The following is a 16,164-nucleotide window of genomic DNA, read 5'->3' on the forward strand; positions in this document are numbered from 1 at the left end:
GTTACGTATGTTCTTTGTTGATCATCCAAATTCCCTTTACCTCCTGCCCCAGAGGTTTCCACGTATAATGGTGGTGAGCTTTAGACCAAAGAAAGACCCATCATCAGTTGTGGTATAATTTCAAGGCAATTACATTTTACATATATCAAGGGAAAGTGCAGTGGGAACATACAAACAAATTAATACACAGGGTAATAAAATAAAGTGCTTATCTGCAAGGTAGTTGCAAGAGTCCTTATAGGAGAGGCTGGCAGTGCCCAATGAGTTTCGTCCTTTGGACTTCCTCAGGGGTAAGGCCTTGGGGAAGGAGGAAAAGGGAATTTGGATGATAAACAAAGAAAATACGTACACACCTTTATATTTTTTATCACGCCTAATTTCCAACAATTGAATAGCCCTGGCCATGTTACAGATAGGCTGAAATTTAGGTGTGATAAACCACAATTATCATAACCAAAATATGTTCAATTGAATAGCGACTAAATTTTATCACACCTAAACACATGTTTATCACGTGTAAAAACACTGTGATAAAACAATTTGAATTCTCCCCAAATTGTTTTTTGGTAAATAGTGTCTGGATTCTGAGTGTGGGTGGAGGGGTGTGGCGTGTACTGCTGAGCCAGTACCTATACAGAATGCCAGACAACATCTAATCTATGGGGTCCATTCATTTATGCAGGATGCCTGCCATACGGTACATGCGGTAGCCCCTGAATTGGGTATTTTAATATGTAGCACTAAGGTGCTGCAAACTGAAATGTGTGGTTTGAGGGCAAAATCTGTGTTATCATGGGTGCGTTTGCTGGCGTTCTAATGGTTTATAATGGTACATTGTGGGCATCACCTGCACATTGGCCCTGATCAAATCTACTGATAATTTCTATGGTGTATATTACTAAAGGTTGATTTTAATCGATTTTTGATCAGTTTAAACTTGATGAAAATAGACCATCAATGTTGTGTTTCTGGATCTAAATCACACATTTACCTTAACTCCCAGCTGCCCCGCTTTTCTGGGACTGTCTGCTGTCCCAACCATAGGTTACAGTGTCCCGCGGTGGGGGGGAAGTTGGGGGGAGCACACACAGCTGCACTGCATAGGAGAGCAGTGGGTAAGCAGAGAGAGAATAGATGTTGTGCGCATGTGCTCGGCTTCTATTCACAGTGCGGGGGGAAGCCCGGGGCAGCCCAGCATCTCGGAGATGCTGGGCACATCCCTTCGTGATGCAAATGGGGGGGTGTCGTAAGACCACACCCACTTTAACAGGCCACACACCCTTTTTGGACACACATGCCTCAGGCGTGCGGAAGTCCAGAGTCACCAAGGACGAATGTAAAAAACAATCAAAAATTGTCTGCTAGTAAATGTGTGATTTAGGCTGGGTATTAGGCGATATATGTTATGATACGTAATTTTCAGGCAAATTGGAACGACATATCGTTCACGTCCCAACTGATGTGCTGCATGGGCCAATCACGTTGATGATGGCATGTAGGTGAATGTAGTATGGAAAGGTATAAACCGCGGTCGTACAGTGGAACATGCAGTGTGTATGGCTGCCCGATATTTCCTTCCATCGGGGGTCGGGTCGGCTGGGATACACATCGTTTTGATGTGTACCTAGCCTAAGACCCAGAAACACAACATTGATGTTGCTGCCGGAGGAGGCGGCAGCAAAGTTTGCAAGTATGGACTGGTGTCTTTAGTATACTACTGTATCATAGGGCCTGATTCAGAGAAGTACATGCCAGTGTTTTCACAGTTGAGCGATTATCAATATGTCCACATGTGTCAAAGTCCATTACCGTAATTGCAAGCAGCGACTTTTTATTTGCAGAGTGATTGGGGGAGGTAGTCGTAACAAACAAGATAAATACCTATTTCCTGCGCAACAAGCTGCCAAGAACCCAGTTAACTTGTTTAGTGTACCCCACACTAATAACAATATAACAAATCACAATAATACAAGAAACTTAGGTCCGGCGCTCGGTAAGATCTTTTCAAAGTCTTTTGATATGCTATGTTGTATTCCCCTCAAATCAAGAGACAAGGATTTGTGGAATATATATCACCAAGATAAATAAAATTAAATTAACCTACTTACTGTACATCTCAAAATCATGTTATCAGCTGACATGTATCCCACGATATCTGCATAAACTGCAGCGAATAGGCTCTGGGTTTCAAAATCCAGAAAAAAATTGTAGGAATCTTCTGTCCACAGAAGTTTTATTTGAACAATGTTTAAAAAAGACACTATACAACCTTCTCACAGGAGTGCAATTGTCCGTATGTGATGCAATCCCCAAATTGCTTAAGCATCTGTAGATTTAGAGAAAAGCGTCCATATGCTCACTCCAAAGAGTGCCATATAAAATCCACCAACACGTTTCGAAGTGCTTGCTTCTTTGTCAAGGTGACAGGATGGGCTGAAAAAAAACGCAGACATGTCGCAACCATTTTTTGGGGCGAGTTGCTGCCTACATCTGCAATCCCATGCGCTCAAAACATAGCTCTGGTATCTCAGTTCAGGCGGCTATTCTGCGTGCCCATAGGGTCACTCAGGAGGTCGATTGTCTAAGGATCTACGTATGTGGCTGCGTATTAGTACAGAGTTGCTTGGATTTGCTATGGCGTTTGTGGGCAGCTCAATACAAATCCCAGCACCTGCAACATAGTATATTTTCACATATCCTCTGCGTACAAAATCACAGCAGCAACGGCAGTAGTGTACATCTCTCAGGCCCATAGTGCGCTTCCAGCATATATTGATAAGCTTTAAACTTATCTCCAAGTAGACATTAGTTTGATTTGTACAGAAAAATAAACATGTAAATGCACCATTTTTTGCAATATGCATTTTTCATGTGCGTTTTGTATGCAAATGCATTTAACGCTAAATGTCCCTCATCATATTTCAGTTAGAAAACATTGGGTAACTCTCCATAATATAATAAGAATGTATATTTTTACACCGAGCTATTTTATTAATTTAAGCTATAGGAAAATGCAACACCCCAGCTCTATAAAATTACATTATGTAAGGAATCAGTGCACATGTTTGTTTGAGCATAAGAATGACCTTTGTTCCTTTGTTAAATAAAATGGACATTTAACAAGTGAAGCTCGTCATCTTTGTGTATTGTAGTCCCAGATCTAATTATTGTGCTTGATGTAATTCAGTCTTTCCTTACTAGAATTCCCTGCGTAGTATCTGCAGGAAGCAGTGCTTGTGTCATTTCTAGATTTATCATACACTTCTATTAGCTAATTACCTATCATTCTACTACATGACCAAGTCTCAATGTGTTATTGCCCATGGAACAAACTGCAAATTGTTTATGCAATTCAGGATATACTACATTATTCCAAAAATTGTCACTAGTGCATCATAGTACCAATGTGGAAAGCTGTAAACTGACATTTAAGCCATCACATATAATAAATGTTTTACATCTGTATATATGCCCACAAAATGATTTTATTCATTTTATTTACATGCAGCATCTAGTAAAATGCAAAATGTGCACAGATGCAGTAGATTAATGCAAAGTTCTCATGGGAATTGCCTCTGCAAACGAACAGTTCACCTCAGACTCAGTATCGGGGGCGCCAAGATTGCCCGGGCTTGCTGCAGGGGCCCGGCGGGGGTCCGGGTCCAGCACCGCTCCCCCTCCCTCTTAAGTCACAGCAGCCCAGCACACGCCGCTGTGTGCTGGGCTGCACTGGGAGACTGCTCGTGGCTGCTAAAGCTGATCGCACCCCCCATTGGCTGTGTGCCGGGCTGAGGGGCACACAGCGCTCCCCTCCCCAGCACACAGCGGTACTGAAGTTATTTTTTTCTAAGGAGCGTGGCCACACCCCCTGTCACCTGGGCCTGGCGCGGCTATCGTCGGCCCTGCTCAGTATAGAGAGAGGTTTGAAAACTTCCTATCCTTTTAGTATCACCCTTTTCAATCAAATAGGCCTTTCACTACTTCTCTTAATTTACTGTAAAGCAATGCAGCTGCATATCATGCGAGTGTTGCTTCTGAGCCTCCTTGGACACTCCGCATCCCGGCTGGAAAAAGTGGTAGGGTGCCGGAGAGGGTTTTACAGGGGGATGATATCACACTGATCCCCCCCCCTGGCTCAGCCACTGGGCTGCCTCGTAACAACAACCATTTGCCGGTGTTAAAATTAGTATAAAAACAGTACACCCTGCCAGACTATACTGCGGTAGAGATGTGTGATCAATAGCCTTCGCACATGGGTGCCTCTAGTCGGGCAGGGCCATTGAGATATCCATGGGGCCTGGATACTAAGCGGGCATGGATAAACCTAGGAGGCATGGCCACTCCCCTCTGAAAAAAAAAATGTAAAATACAATGCGCTGCACTGCTTAGTACTTGTCCCCCTCAGCAGCTGGCACGGGACCCCGCCAGACACCTCCAACAGTCCGGGGCCCAGGTAATTAGTACCTGCCCCCTCTCTTGGCGCCCCTGTAGTCAGGAGCCTGGTGTGGGGGGAGCAGGAGCTCTGGGCGCTGATGGAGACATAGACTTTTCAGTAGATGACACATCAGAGAAGGGGGTATGGGTGGATCCGGCCCCATTCAGAATCATCACCAGCTTGCATATCTATTGCCTAATACAGGTAGTATGAGGAACCTCTGTTTCTATATGGGGCGCTGCGCATACTGCACCCATGCTGCCAGTGGCGTAACTAGGGCAGGGCGAGCGGGGCACGTGCCATGGCAAGCCCTGCAGAGGGGGGCGCCACCGGCCAGGGCATCGTACCCACATGCCCTCCCCCCCCACCATTGTGTCCGGAGTATGCTTGTTAACGAGCAGTCAAGTGTGCCTGCTAGCCTGCTGCTGGCTTGGCTGCCTGTAGGGGGAGTTGCAGTGGAGGCTCACAGCCCCTCCTAGGCAGATTTCCTACCAAGCTCTATCCTCCTCCAGACTAGAGCTGCCGGGTGAGGAGTGATTCTTCCCTCCCCAGCGCTCTCCATCACTGCTGCCTGCTCAGTTCTCAGAGGTGGGATGTATTGGATGGCTAAACTGCAGCACCGGGGGAGGGGTTTGGATGGCTAAACTGCCGCGGGAGGGGAGGGGAGGTGGTGTTCATTTTTTATGTGGGGGCTGCTGGCTGCATTTGTATATGTGTCCTGTATAGGCTTTCAGTGTGTGTGTGTAAGTGTGTCTGTATAAGTGTCTGTTTGTATAGGCTTTGTGTGTCTGTATAGGCTTTCAGTGTGTGTGTGTGTGTGTGTGTAAATGTGTGTCTGTATAGGCTTTGTGTGTAAGTGTGTCTGTATAGGTTTTCAATGTGTAAGTGTGTCTGTATAGGCTTTGTGTGTAAGCGTGTCTGTATAGGCTTTCAGTGTGTGTGTGTGTGTCTGTATAGGCTTTGTGTGTGTAAGTGTGTCTGTATAGGCATTCAGTGTATGTGTAAGTGTGTCTGTATAGGCTTTGTTTGTGTGTCTGTATAGGCTTTGTGTGTAAGCGTGTCTGTATAGGCTTTCAGTGTGTGTGTGTCTGTATAGGCTTTGTGTGTGTAAGTGTGTATAGGCATTCAGTGTGTGTGTAAGTGTCTGTATAGGCTTTGTTTGTGTGTCTGTATAGGCTTTCAGTGTGTGTATATGTGTCATGGTGTATGTGTACATGTGTCATGGTGTGTATATTTGTCAGTGTTTGTGTGTGTGTATATGTGTCATGGTGTATGTGTACATGTGTCACTGTGTGTGTAAATGTGTCACTGTGTGTGTAAATGTGTCAGTGTGTATGTATATGTGTCAGTGTGTATGTATATGTGTCATGGTGTGTGTGTGTGTGTGTGTATGTATATGTGTCAGTGTGTGTATCTGTATCATTGTGTATATGGCAGTGTGTGTATATGTGTCAATGTGTGTGTATATGTCTGTGTGTATCTGTGTCAGTGTATGTGTATATTTGTCAGTGTTTGTCTGTGTGTTGAGAGACAACGCTGGGGGGGGATTTGGTGTGCTGAGAGTTGATGCAGGGGGGGAGATGATGGTGTGCTGAGAGACGGCGCAGGGGGGAGAAGCGATGGTTTGGCCAAGAAGAGATGACATGGAGGGAGATGATGGTTTGGCTGAGATGATGCAGTGAGATGATGGTGTGGCTGAGACACGCTGGGGGAAGGAAGTTACACAGGGGAAAGGAGTCTGGTTGAACTGCTATCGTATGATGATGACCTTGGTAATATTCCTACACAAACGGGCATCTTCCGGACGATGTGACCTACATGAATATTAAATACCGACTGAAGTTGCTGTCATCCCAGGGAGGATGTATTTCTTCAGAGGTTCCACATTGTGAGAAACCACCATATAGGTAAGGTGCATATGGAATAGAAAGGAATGTTCCCAGACTGACTAGAAATTGGTAGCGTGTCATGTTGTCCCGCCCCATTTTCTGTAGCCACGACCCTTTTGTTGTTTGACCATGTCCATTTTTTTGTCTATGTGGGTGGGACTCCAATATTAAATTTGCCCTGGGCTCCGAAGACCGTAGTTACGCCACTGCATGCTGCACCCCTTTGCTCCCAGTCTCCCACAACTGGAAGCACCTCTGTCCACCAACTCTTTAGTTGGCTGTTTCTGTGTCAGAGTTACTCTCCCTGCCCCCAAGTGTGTTTGTCTTAATGTCCCCTTCTCTCCTCTCCCCAAGTGTGGCTCTGTATCATCTTTATCTGACTGTCCTTTCTTTTACTACTTTGCCTGGGTCTCCCATCACTCCTCTTATTATCTATCCCCAACCTGCTACCATTTATTCTCACCATCCACATTTATCCTGTTTTCCCCAGCACCCATCGTGCATTGAGGACTGGCTGTTTTGTAAATTACCTCAAGTGTGTTTTTACTGTAGGTAGAGGAGACTGCAATATCCTTAACTTGATCATGCACTCTCCTAGTTAAGAGAAATATCACTCTGGTGCTAGTTTCCTGCTTAACCCAGCCGATGGATGCACAGTAATACATTCAGTGACTGGAAAATAGAACAAGTCACTTACATGTTCCCTGCTCTGCTTATTAATGAATATTAATGAACTAAGCCTCTTGAGCTCAGAACTAGTTCACTTTATGTTTGAAACTGAAGAACTCAGAAGTGAAAGCATCGAATAGTATTAACCCTTTGAAATGCAGGGGAGATTTCATTCATCATTAAAAGAACTAAAAGATCGTCCACACAGACACTATTACTATTTAATTCATCCTTCCCAATAGATTGATCATCCTAATAAATTTTAGTTTTTAATGGGGAGGTGTACCCAGGAACATATGGATATACAGTAAAAGCGCAAAGAGAACAGAAAAAACAGTGTTCCAACAAGGAGCACTCGCGGACTATCGCTATCTAGATCCATCTAATTGGGATCTCTCAATCGTGGTAACCCAAGAAAATATATAACAAATAATATTTATTAAAATTAAACCTTTAATTCATCCTTTAAAATTAAGACTACCAAAATAATAAGTGCAAAATTGTGCAACCCCTATTGTGTTGAAGTGATATAACTGTGAAACAGCACTCACATAAAGTTACAAATAATTAAAATACTGCCCACCCATACTAACCCAGGTCTGAATAAAACCTAAAACATACACCCCATCATTCTGATACATATCTGAGGGTGATTTGGATTGGAGGAATGAATGAATCATATTATAAATATAAGAAACCTAGTGTCGAATCTGAATGGTGATAAGATATACTAAAAAATACATGCATGGGGTATATTATAAAACACTAACCCTGAATAAATAACTCAAAGAGTTTTGTCACTACTGGGACATAAGTGAGAACCTCTGATGAGGACATGCCCCTATATAATATTATACTGACACCCCAAGAGAAATTGAAACTAATTCCTAGGCGTGGATTCTATAGTTTGAGGAACATTATATACTGAATCACCACCCTAAATGAATAGGAGTGGTAATGATAGTGTGATATGATTAAACTACAGGAGCATCCTACGAGACATAACATACAAATTGAAAGGCCAATTGTAGTATTTAATATAATCAACAATATAAACATTTAAAAATGGACGCAGTATTTTAATTATTTGTAACTTTATGTGAGTATTGTTTCAGAATTATATCACTTCAACACAATAGGTGTTGCACCATTTTGCACTTTATATTTCGCTAGTCTTAATTTTAAAACATGAATTAAAAGGTTACATATTAATAACTATTATTTGTTATATATTTTCTCTAGTCACTGCAATTGAGAGATTCCAATTAGATGGTTCTAGATATCGACAGTCCGCGAGTGCCCCTTGTTGGAACACTTTTTTTCTCTCTTCTCTTTGTGCTTATTCATCATTAAAACAAAGTTTATAATTTGAAAATAAGTAGGGATGTGCGCCGACCCCCGTGTTTTGGTTCTATATCTCCTTCGTGTTTTGGATCTGAATTTGGTTTTGGATCTGTATTTTAGAAAAATAAATCATAAAAACAGCTAAAAATCACATAATTTGGGCCTGTTTTTGTTCCTACAGTATTATTAACCTCAATAACATTAATTTTCACTCGTTTCCAGTCAATTTTAATCACCTCACAGCTCACAATATTGATTTCATCCAGTTTAGGCCAAAAGGTTGCATCCTACTAGCTGGCTGACTAAGCTAAGCGACAGCAGTGGGCGGCATTAACATGTGGCTGGCACAGAGTGGTACTGCAGTGATAGACAGGATGGCAGTTTAATAAACCATACCAACCCATAGGAAGTTTAGAAACCAAGAATGGTTTCATTAATCAAGAACTAGGTGAGAGTCCCGAGGGAGTTAGAATATGTTTAAGGACTAAAGTCAGGGAAAAGATGGAAAAATCATTTTTAAATTATTTATTTTAATGTTTTGATTCTTAAAAAAAATAATGAGGGAAGATCAATGTAGAAACAAATTCTTCAGTTCATGAAAGACCTCTTTGATCTGGAGGAGGTTTTTTATACAACTAATAGAAATGCGGTGGCCTTACTTGTGGAGGTGCTGCTAGCACACACTGTAAACAGATGTTTCCTTTGTGCTCTGGGAGGTTGTTAGGGATAATGGGACCAAGACTTGCTGTTTCCATCAGAGGAAAGCAGCCTGTAGCTCTCCAGTTGAACTGCAACGCCCAACATCTGTGATGTTTGCCGGGCCTACTGGAAGTTATTTGTCATCAACAGGTGGCGTGCATAGTTTACCTCAGCCTGCTTTATGCACTGTATGTAATTTCTGGACATATTTGGCATTCAGAAACCGCATGTAGAATATTTCAGCAGCTGTGGCAGTTCAACTTTCAACATGGCACATCAGGAAACATGTTTTTATTATTAGCTCCTCAGGGTATGGTTGCTGACCTGACTAGAGCCACGCCTACCTCATCCTCTGCCACGTTCATGCATTTCTCTTCCTCTTTTTCGAGAACCAAAAACCCTAATTTTAGCAGACTCTGGTATCATATCTTCCGTCCTTACTGCTCGGGTTTTCTGGTATTTCAGCATTCACCACCCAATACGGAATTGCCTTGCCCCCTACTGCTGGTAACTCACCCAAAATGTCAGTGAGTGGGATGTCACTGTTTTGGATCTTGGTGGTTGCACAGGGATAATATAAGAAGAGTTCTTATTTTAAATTTCTATTCTAAATACTTAAACAGGTTTCTTCCCCATGCAGATACGTCTACAGAACTCCCATACCCCCCCCCCCCCCCAACTACAATAGTACTTCTGCACATGCACAGAGCCATCTTGGTTACTATCTATGAGTGCCACAGTGGAACAAAGACTTAACTCTGTGAGACCCTGCTATTTACCAGGAGATACCTGCACCCAAAGCATGCTGCCACCACTTAATCAAGCACCGCTACCCGCATAGTCACCAGCTGGTGATTTCTATGCTCCACATAAAATCTGCTCCATGCTAAGAGTCTGTTAATGCATAACTGTGAGTACGGCTATACGGATCACATTTCTGCTAAATAAACCACCCCGCTGGTTAAGTACTGGGCTCTTTCGTGACTCAGAGGGATCCACTATTGTATACTACTACTCTGCCATACCATTGCCAATAGTATACACCAGTGGCAGATTTTGCCTAGGGGCTGCAGTGCTGCAGCTCCCCTAGTAAAATCCGCCACCTCATTGTAGTCAGTGCAGTCCGTGACTGCACCGGCTACACTGTGACTGGCAGTGGCTTCCTATTGGAGCGCTACCTGCCAGTCACATACACAACAAGTAGTCTCAGGGGGGGAGACACCTCCCCCTGGGACTGCCAGTCCGGGCTGCTATTAGCAGATAGCAGTTTCCAGTAGGAAGCCGCTACTCTGCCTTTCTGCCAGCCCTAACTAGTTTCTAGGGGCTGCAGACGATGCAGCCCTTTGGAAGCCGGTGATATGTACATGCACAGCTCCCTGTCAGATCGATTGTGCAGGCCCCGAGACCCGGCCAGGAGGAGCCGGTGAGTTAGGTCTTTTTTTCTTATGTATCCTCACGTTTGAGACAGCAGCAGTCCCCCTTATCTAAAAGGGTAGGAGCTGCCACTGGTATACACATATTTCAAGTATTATAGAAACGCTTTAGGAGAGAAGGAATCTGATGCACTTGCTGAAATGTCCGTTGGCTTATGACATTCCAGTCTATGCATTTGATCCCTATGTTCCTTCTACCCAAGTGCTGTGTAGTGGATTTCCACTACACTGTGGTGAAAATCACACTTAACTGTGTTTTTTATTTGATCAAATTGGCCAGAAAAGCATAATAAGTCAACACCATAAAAGATTCAACTAAAATTGTCATGTGTTATTTGCCCTGACTGCAAAACTGGGTCAAATTAAAAATGTAAGAGCTTTTCCAGTGAAGTCACTCTTACATGAAATCAATGCAGTTCATTTTCCTTTTGGATATGATTTTCAAGGATTAAACTGGGAATACTTAGAAAATAATCCCCTTGATGTGAAGCTACATTTTATTACATAATGGCCTGATACAGAGAGTTACACTAATGCTGCCGCAGCTGCCGATTTGTACGCAGCAGGTGTGCGAAAATATGCAAATTTAATATTTGCTGGGATTCGTGTTGAGACACCCACCAGTGTCTTCGCAAATCCAAGTGACTGCAAACGAAGACGCAGCTTGGCCGTAGATCAGTCGATTAATGGACTTCTGAGTAACTCTATGGTAGTGCAGAATGGCTGCTGGAACCACCCTGAAAATGATCCCAACACGCCTGCGTTTGAGTCGCCACCTCCTCGTTGCTGCCCACAAGCTGTCCCTGCCTGTCAGTTAGTGTGGGAATAAATCATCACTGTGAGTGACATCAGTAATGATACTTGACACATGCACAGACCACCGGCAATCGCTCAACTGTGTAACATCAGTATTGCATCCATCTCTGAATCAGGCCCCAAATCTGCTAATATTATCAGAACATTTAGTAGCTTCTCTGGTGCTAAATCTTGATCATGTGGAATTAAAAGAGGACAGCCAAAATGTATTGATCAATTTGTAATTAGAAAGATGTTGGCAGTAAAAAAGCAGTGCTCCAAGGCCACAGCCCGGCAAATATATTTGAGTAAATAAATAAGAGGCGGATTCCTGCCCGGCGCAAACTGGCCTGAGGTAGAACCATTCACCATTAATTGGCATAGCACTGACCCCTCCCTAAGATGATGGCTCGGTCCCCCCCAAGGGGAATGAAAAACTTGCCGCTATCAAAAGGCAAATGCTACCCAGGTACTCTTACCCTATAATAAGCCGCCTAGGAGCACTGCTTCCCGCCAGGCTGCACCTCCACCTGTTGGAAGGAAAAATTATTGCTGCCATGGGCTATTATTTTTGATGGACAAGTTCCTGGCTACGCCCTCTCCTATCATTTAACCCCTGTTGAACTAGCAATATTCCATCACTAATCAGGGTACTTATTTTTCCTCAAACTTATTCATGTATTCGGATCTATTAATTTGTGTGATGAACTCTTACACTGTGGCTATAATTATATTTAATTACCTGTGTGGAGACACTCCCCGTGCTTCTACTACTCTGTTCACAACTGTCAGTTTTAAATTGTCAAGATATAAATTGTTTATACCATACGGTGTTGCATTGGTCCTCTTCTCTCTTTTTACATGTGCTTGAGTAAAATACATATAAAAGTGAAAATACATATAAAAATGTTTGACATTAGAAAACTTTGTTTCTATGGTCAGCAAACAGCATACTTGCCAACATGTCATGTGGGAGATTGCAGCATCCCCTCCCACCACTCAATGCTGTGTTGGGCCATTGAGCAGTGGGCGGCAGGGTCATGAAGAAATGATTCACTGCAAATTGCTTCAATATATCATTGGGTGATCCATGTCACTAGGGCAAAAGGCGGGAGTTGGGAGAGCTCCCTTAAATCCAGAGTCTCCCAAATGTTCCGGGAGAGTAACAAGTATGCAAGAACCCCTATCACTCATTTGCAAGAGTCATGGTAGTGCTCCAGCTTCCACAATTCATCTTGTTATATCCACATGAGTTACCATCAGTAACAACATTGTGGAAGCCTGAAGGAAGCTCCAGAACATATCTCAATATTTATCAGAGAAGAAGGTGCTGTAAACAGTATAATTCCTAAGCTGAGGTGACTGTGATGCTCTGGAACATGACAATAATAAAACCAATGTAGCCACAGTGATAATTTGGTTCATCAATGCCCTCGCATAGCCAGTGACCACCAGGGAAGCCTTGCCATATATAATATTCTGATGTGAGAAAAAAAAAAAAAAAAAGAGAGAGAAATAAATAACTTTCCCACAGTTCCATTTTATTAGCCAGGCAGGAGACGCACGGGGGCCTTTATAGCTGATATAACTAGTCTTGGCCTGGCCCAATCAATATATGAACATCATGAAACAATATTTTCTATTGTTCCATTACATTGATAATAATTGACTACAATCCCATGCTGGTTTTCTACCCACTTAGCAGACTACAAAGAAAAATTTACTAAAGTGAGAGTGTTTAGAAATGGAGATGTTGCCTATAGCAACCAATCAGATTCTAGCTATTATCTTCTAGAAGGTGCTAATGTTAAGTAGAATCTGATTGGTTGCTATGGGCAACATCTCCACTTCTAAAAAGTCTCACATTAGTAAATTTACCCCATGGAGCTGAAATTAGGAACAGAGAATGATAGTAAATGAGAAGATGGTAAAACAACTGTGGTACTTTGCCATATTCCTATGTACAAAACAGGACTCGCTCCTTAGGACAGGGTGCAGACAGGGTTAAGGAACCTGCTGTCTTCTACAGAAAAGGTTTCACACACACAGCTGCACTACATGGGTGTGATTGATCTGGAGTGTGTGATGGATAAAAGGATTGTGGGATCTGGTGGGCAGGACTACCGATGCTGACTAGCAGCCGGACGATAGTTAGGGCTGGTGAGGCATAGTTAGTGTCAGGAAGCCATTTCATGTATACAAATGCGCTGATATAAAATTTGTAACAAGTAAAGAAGCCATCTGACATAACCAACTGGTGTGAAGTTTGTTTGTTTGTAAGCAGATTCTTACACAACATATATGTAGTAGCTAGCAGGTGTTAGATAGGAGGTGACTTTGATACATATAAAACATATCACTAGAGATTCTTTGGCCATGTGCCCCTCTCCTTTATGGTATGTTGAATACAAGTGAAGTCATGCTGTGATATCATAATGTAACTGCTTATATAGTATCAGAGCTTTGCTGTTGCTTCCTCTCTCACACAAATCCATGACACTGACATAGCACTATCACCAGGGCTGCCATCAGAAATTGTGGGGCCTGGGACTGCCAAAATAGGCAGGGCCTCCCCGTGCTTCTGCAACTCCAACCCCACAGTGTCTCCCCAGCCAGCACCCCTTCTGTCTCTCCAGATAGCACTCCTTCTTTCTCTTCAGACAGCCCCTGCATCCAGTCCTTACAGCCCACAGACACTTTCTCCTGTATCTTCTGGCTGCTTCTCTTCACGCTGTGGCTGGCTCCTCTATCGGTGGTGTGCCGCACATGATGTCATGACATTACATGCATCTTGTCTCAATAAGAAAAAAAAAAAACTATTGTACCAGGCAGCGACAATCCACCCCACACATATTTCTCTCTGTGATCCCCCCACATTCCCCTCTCTCTCAGCTATCCCCCACATTCCCTTCTGTCTCCGTGACACCTCCATACATTCCACTCTCTCTCTCAATGATCCTCTTCAGATTCTCCTCTCAGCGATCCCCTCCACATTCCCCTCACTCCTTCTATCTTTCTCTCAGCGATCCCATCATCCACATTCCCCACTCTCAGTGATCCCCTCCACATTCTCCTCTCTCAGCATTCCCTTCCACATTCCCCTCTCTCTGCATTCCCCTCTCTCTCTCTGCATTCCACTCCACATTCCCTTCTCTCTGTGATCCCCTCTACATTCCCCTCTCTCAGTGATCCCCTCCACATTTCCCCTCTCTCTCAGTGATCCCCTCCATATTCCCCCTCTCTCTCAGTGATCCCCTCCACATTCCCCTAATTTTCAGCGATCCTCTCCACATTCCCTCTCTCTCAGCGCGATCCCCGCCATATCCCCCCTCTCTCTCTCAGTGGTCCCCTCCACATTCCCCTCTCTCTCAGTGATCCTCTACACTTTCCCCTCTCTCTCAGCAATGCCCTTCACATTCCACGCTCTCCCACAGTGGTCCCCTCCACATTCCCCTCTCTCTCAGTGATCCCCTCCACTTTCCCCTCTCTCTCAGAGATCCCCTTCACATTCCGCGCTCTCTCAATGATCCCCTCCATAATACTCTCTCAGCGATCCCCATAATACCCTCTCTCTCAGCGATCCCCTCCATATTCCCCCCTCTCTTCTTAGCGATCCCCTCCACATTTCCCTAACTTTCAGCGATCCCCCTCTCACTCCTGTTACAGGCACATATAGCAGCCAGGGAGTAGGAGGCCCTGAATCATTAATGGCACCTAGCCCGCCCCCAATTGCTGGTAAGTCCATTCCTGAGCAGGCCCCTCTCTCTGTCCGGACCCAGTATTCTAGATCTGGCAGTCCCTCCCTGGCTGTGGCCCTGACTATCACTGCTGTTATTTACACATTCTATATACATTTCTTGCTCCCTCATGTACACCTCACATACACTCAGCCTACTGATAGAAAGAATCTGCATATGGAGAGTATATATATCCAATGGGCACAAACAAAAATCCTATTTCTTTGTAATTCTCAACACCTAGATTTTCCTTAAGAGCCACAGCATGCTAGAATGTCCATTCTCCTTTTCCATTGTAAAGTGCAGATGTAAAGATTTGGGTATACCAGCAAGTTCTGAGAAAGCCAGGGTATGTGTATACACACTGCCAGCCTTTGAGTGCAGACAGAATGTGGGAAGTGGCCCCTCTGTATCCTCTGTTGTACAGTTTCGGGGATTGTAGGATGCAGCTGCTGTTACTTGACACAATCCGACACTGTGCCTAGCACAGACTAGTTGCGGCACTTCCTGCCGGTCTCTGGCATTCCCGGCTGAGTGCTCGCAAGTGGGTCACTTTGCTGTAGCAACTGCATTAGTACAGAGTGTATGGAGGTCTGTGCTGCTTTCCGGTTGTCGGGAGTGGGTGGGTCCAACACATCCCTGAGAAAGCATGGTATTCTACTGACCGAGCGAAATGTGTTGGATTCTCCCCCTCCCGACATCCCCTAATTTATCTGAACTGACAGGAAAAATGCCTGCATAAGTTAAGTACCCTGTCAAAGACAATACCACCTCAGTTGGATGTGTCTGGAGACTTTGAGCTTGTCTACCCTAAAATATGAACTTGAGCTTGTTTGCATCTGCAAGTGGAGGTTCTAGCATGACAGCGTTGCTATTGTGATATAATTTGGATAAATTCTGCACTTTTTAAAAGGGGATGACTATCCTCTTCAGCAAATTGTGCAGCTTTATGAGCAATGTGAATTGGGTAGTGTCAGAATATGCTATATTAATTACATCAGCCCAACCTACTTTAGCTATCAGTATGGTAGTACATATGGTGTAATGTATATATCAGTCTTGCATGATCATTTTTGACTGAGTTTGGTAATTTACCTCTGCAAACTCTCCCTATGCCTAAAAGAAAGGGCAATCATACAAGACACAAGTTCACAGAGGTTTCC

This window comes from Taudactylus pleione, unplaced genomic scaffold, assembly GCF_031769625.1.
Source record: "Taudactylus pleione unplaced genomic scaffold, aTauple2 ptg000181l, whole genome shotgun sequence".
In the NCBI taxonomy this organism is placed as follows: Eukaryota; Metazoa; Chordata; class Amphibia; order Anura; family Myobatrachidae; genus Taudactylus; species Taudactylus pleione.